The sequence below is a fragment of the Arachis ipaensis genome, chromosome B03, assembly GCF_000816755.2.
Source record: "Arachis ipaensis cultivar K30076 chromosome B03, Araip1.1, whole genome shotgun sequence".
NCBI classification, from domain to species: Eukaryota; Viridiplantae; Streptophyta; class Magnoliopsida; order Fabales; family Fabaceae; genus Arachis; species Arachis ipaensis.
Window position 1 is genome coordinate 14,424,652 of NC_029787.2, and position 5,938 is coordinate 14,430,589.

The following is a 5,938-nucleotide window of genomic DNA, read 5'->3' on the forward strand; positions in this document are numbered from 1 at the left end:
TTCTATTTTAACCGAATAGAACAGAAATAGGATAAACGATGGTCATAGATCTATATATGTGACTTAAATATTCTATTTTAATAAAAAAATTTTAAATTGCATAGGCAATGAAGGATTAAATATTTAAATGTAATTATTTTTTTCGATCTAATTTTGTGATTGAAGGCATTAGTGATTTAGCTGTTACATATGATCTTAATTTAAACATAATACAAGCTTGGGTGATACAAAATTTTTGTAACTTGAGAAATAAGATTATATTAGTAGAAAGAATACTTCAGTATACTTCCATTCCTAGTGAACCTCACCTTGTTTGTAGACAGTAATAGTATTAGTACAACTAAAACAGAATTTGTTTCTTCTGATATAACCTAATTTACCAATTCTTGAACCAATTTTGATTGTGTAGTTTAGAATTGTGCTGTATATATAACTCACTAACAAACCATATTGGGGCCCCTTTGTTCTCTGCATAATTCTCACATTGTTATAGAAAAAAAATCGACCGACTCCTTCTAAGTGAGAGGTCGATATATATATCCCAAATGGTTGGTTGTTAGTTTCATAGTTTTATTATTTTCATAAAATATTTGTGCCATAGTTATAACTTATAACAATCCATTGTCAACCAAACGTATAATAAATTCACAAGTTTTAGGAAAGAACAATGACAAAAAGAACAATAATAACAACAGATCAGAGGTAATAATATTAATTCACATTATAATTGAAACAATAAAAAATAGTTTGTGATCCGTCACCTTATAGTTTGGTATTTATTGTGTATTATGAGTCATAACTCGACTTTATTTATCTTCATTCTAAATTTGTAATGGACGATCTTAATAACTATTATTTTAATTTAATGACCAACAGTCATAACATCAATTCTATTCATCAATCCTATGTCTATAAAGGCACCAATTTCTATATATCGCAAAACACACACGGATATGATAAGTTATATTTCATGTCTAATATTCTATATTCATAGAATTATTATATACCTCTTAAACACTTACTGACTTGAGCGTCGGAGTGTATTTTGCAGGTATCCACCCACTGTGATTTTTACGTTCGAGTTATTCTCATCTATTAAAGAAAAGACGTATTACAACAGCGCAAGAGACCGAGCTATACTTGAAAATTCATCCATATAAGAACAATTGACGTTCAAGTTATTCTCATTCCATTAAAAAAAAAAGCGTATTACAACAGCGCAAGAGACGAGCTATACCTCGGAAGTTCATCCACGCAAGAACAATTGGCACCCATCGTGAGGTCAAGTAAAATAATTTCTACTCCCCTCAGGTTTATAAAACTTGAATTACATTCAAAATTTTTGAACCAATCTCAACAATCTTGTTTAAGATTTTATTTAATACCTTTTTATCAAATTTTAATCTATCGTAACTTTTTATAAAGTATGTGCTTTATGCATTTGAATTGCTTTACTTTTATGAAACATAATATTTCACATCTCATAATCGATCAATGAATCAATTCGAGAACAAACTCGACTTCTAATCAATCCGAGAAAAAAAAACTCGGTTTTCAATCAATCCAAGTACAAACTTACCTATCAATTTTGCTAACTTTTTCAAAGTTCTATACTTACGTAAGTAAATATATTTTATTCATACATATTTTTGCATTTATATTTTCTGTAACTAATATTTACTGATATATTAGTTATATTCAAATCTCAATATATGTTCTATACAATAATGACATATAACAACCATGTCAATTAAAGTTTTATTTCATTATGTGCTATATTCTTATTGCTTAATGATTTTATTTATATAATTAAATGAAGGTAATGATGAGTTCAAATCTTAAAATTCGATTCCATAAAAAATCAATTGTATATCAATATTATATAACTGTTATACTATTCACTTTATACTATTAAATTTTATGTTACTATTTGTTTAATATAGAAAGTTAAGTAAAAAAAAAGTTACAAATATGCAAATTTGTTATTTTTGCACAAAGTCATAGCTAAACAAGATTTATTTTATTATTAAATAACTAATTACTTTATTGTTTTATTAACAAGTTAATGCAGATTCTACGAAACAAAGTTATAATATTAGCAAATAAAATTAAGTAATTCATATTTGGTATGTATGACATTCATATATTGTCTTCTTCTCTAGAATTATCAACTTTCAAGGTATAGTTAAGTATGATTTTGGTCCCCAACGTAAACGTCGAAAATCAAAATCGTCCCCAACTTTTTTTTGCTACAAAATGGTCTCCAAAGTTTCAGTTTGTTTTAAAATCGTCTGTTAGACGAAAATACCCCTCCCTCTCCTCTTCTTCCTCAACACTCATCTTCTTCCTCAACATTAACCAGAAGCAGATGCACAAACGCAGAGAACAACAATGGATAACAACAAGCTCAACCAGAAGCAGAAGAACAGCAGAAGCGAAAAATAATGAAACAACAACAACCAGATGCAGAAGAACAACAACAACCATGGATCTTGTATACAATTAACCATTAACAGAAATTCAATAACCTAAGCTAATTCTATCAAATCTAAGCTAATTCGACAACAACAACAACAATTCAGCAGCAACTTTCAGCAATTCAATAACCTAAAATCAACTAACAGAAAATTAAAATCCAGCTAAACTAACCCAGAATCAAATCAAGGGGCTGGAGGGAGGGTAACAGGCAGTGGTGACTCTGATTTCTTCTGCAACAGGGACTGAGGGAGGGAAAGCAGGGAGGCTCGCTGGTGGTGGTGAAACAGAGGAAGCTCCACGTTGCTGCATGGTAATGAAGCAGGGGAGGCTCCACGTTACTGCGCCATGGTGAAGCAGGAGAGGCTCGCCGGCAGTGAGCTCTGGTTCGAGGAGATCCGAGATAGGGAAGAAGAGAAGGACGAGAGAGGGTTGCGGTTTTTATAATTTTTATAATGAGGGGTAATTTGGTAATAAAAATAAATAAATTTGCTAAAAAGGATGATTTTAAAACAAACTGAAACTTTGGAGATCATTTTGTAGCAAAAAAAAGTTAGGGACGATTTTGATTTTCGACCTTTACGTTGGGACCAAAATCATACTTAACCCATTTTTTTACTTTGAACTCCTTTACTTTTACAATATATATTATTCAATATATGTTGCGATTTTAATATATTTATTTTCTCAATTTATCTTATTAATGTCATATGCCTTTCAATATAAATTGTAAATATTCAATAACTAATTGCTTTAAGCGAGAAATTCATCAATAAGCTATTGTGGGCCGAAAAATTTTCCAAGACAATTAACCATGATATCCTCGGATCATACAATTGATTCTGTCAACGGATATCTATTTCTGAACTTTTCAGTTCACATACAATCAAATGCTAAAATTGTTCTTAAACGAAAAAGTATGTCCCGTACAACCATCTTGATTGAATGACTCTTATCACTCAAAATTTTTTTTTGACTAAGTGCTGACATAATAACCCAACTAAGCTTGGGGCTCACCATATCATTATTCACTTATCTTTTAAGCGAGTTATAACTCATTTTATTTTCTAAGCTTAGCCTGGATCATATGATCGGCAGACAAAACTTGGGGGCTGTGATCCGTCACCATATAGCTCGGTCTTTATTGTGCATTATGAATCATAACTCGACTTTATTTGCCTTGATTCTAGAGATGGCAATACCACTCGAACCCGCGGGTACCCACCCCACCCCTACCCGCTCGGGACGGGTTTTTAGCTGGGCGGGTTCTTGGGAGGAGCGAGGCCCTACCCACCCCGTTGCCACCCCTACTTGATTCTATGTTTATAACGGACGATCTTAATAATTATTATTTTGATTTAATGACCAACACATCAACTCTATTAATCAACCCTATGTCTGTAAAGACACCAATTTCTATATCTCGCAAAACACATACGGACATGATAAGTTCTATTTCATGTCTAACATTCTATATTCATAGAATTATTATATACCTCTTAAACACTTACTAAGTTGAATATCGGAATGTATTTTGCAGGTATCCACCCACTATGTTCTTTGACGTTCGAGTTATTCTCATTCTATTAAAGAAAAGGCGTATTACAACAGCATAAGAGATGGGTTATACCTCAAAAATTTATCCATACAAAAATAATTTGTTTAAATTTAAATATATTCTAGACCATCTGAAAATCAAACTACAATCACAACTGCATCATTTCAGCACTTGTGAATTCTTACTTTTATTTTACGTTTTTGTCCAGTATCCACTAGATAATGAGTGGATAGAATTTTTAATTATAGAGTTATTATTATCTATCATTAAGAAGAAGAAAAAAAAATTATTTTTCAAAAATTTAAAAATTTAGAATTAAATAAAAAAAGATTAGATCAAATTATATCAAATTGTAATATTGCCAACTAAATTAGTCATTGCATCCTTTAACATGGTAACATAATGCTAAATCAGTATAATGAGAGTCAAATAACAATTAGCAAATGTGATTATTCTAATAAAGATTTTATAATTGTCATTATGTAAAGATATTTTATTTTTTATTATTAGATGATAAGTTGTAGGACTTGATTTTTATATAGGTTTAATTATTCTGCTGGTTCCTATAGTTTTGCAAAATTTTTAATTTGGTCCCTATACTTTTTTTTTTCTTTTAATTGAATCCTTGCACCAAAATTTTTTTTAATTGGGTCCCTACACTTTTTTTTTCTTTTTATTTAGGTCCCTGTACCAATTCTTTTTTTTTTTAGTTGGGTCCCTATAAAATTAAGCCAATTACTACTAAGAGGGACTTAATTGAAAAAAAATTTGGTGCAGGGACCCAATTAAAAAGAAAAAAAAATATAAAGACCTAATTGAAAATTTCATGAAACTATAGGGACCAACAGAGTAATTAAACCTTTTATATATTATAAAAATGTTATTTTTATTTAAAGTGTAGTTAAATAAATAACATTTTTTAAACAAAAATATCATAAAAAAATATTTTTCACATCTTTATTGAAAGAAAAAGTATAGATAAACAATGAAAATACTAAACAATATGAACAATGGATATATTGAATGTTCAATTCACTAGGTATGCGAATAGTTATCTTAATATTAATATTTAGATGAGTAATTTGAGATGTAGTGTGTTTTTATTTTATGGGGAGTGCTAAGTAAACAATGATCATCTTAAACAATATGAACAACCACCAATAAAATAAAAATACACTACACCTCTAAATTAATTATCTAAATTTTAATATTAAAATAACTATCCTTACACCTAGTGAAATGAATATTCGACATATCTATTGTTCACATTATTTAATATTTTTATTGTCTACTTATATTTTTCTTTATTTATTGAATTAATTTTAAAATTTATTATTTATATTATTTATAAAAATTATTATTTACCTAATAAAATTCTGAATAAAATACTTGCCATTAACAATACACTATAGTTAGAACTTAGAACTTAGAACCCTGCTCGGCGGACGAAGAAAGTGTAAGACGTGGGAGAGAACAACGGTGTATTGTCACCATCCAACAGTAACTTTCTCGGAATATGGCACAATTGATTGAATTGGTTAAAGAAAGGAAGGTCCAGTTGGCTCCAAGCGACAAAAAATAATTGATAATTAAACTAAATAAATATAAATATTATTTTCATCAAACAATTAATTTGTGTACGACGTTATGGACAGTGGGTCCGTTTGCTGTGAATAAAATAAAGACTACATAATCCCCATTCCAAGACAATGGCGGGGGACAACGATCAGATTAAGATTTTAGTTACCAAAAGGCGGTTCTCCGTGGCTTTTTTCTGCTTTGGATGGGCGCCTTTCAACCAATTTTTGAATTTTCATTTTCGTACTTAGAACCATTTTCGTTTACATTTTACGGTTTACACTATACAAAATTTTGAACCAATCCAAAAATATTATTATGAGGTAA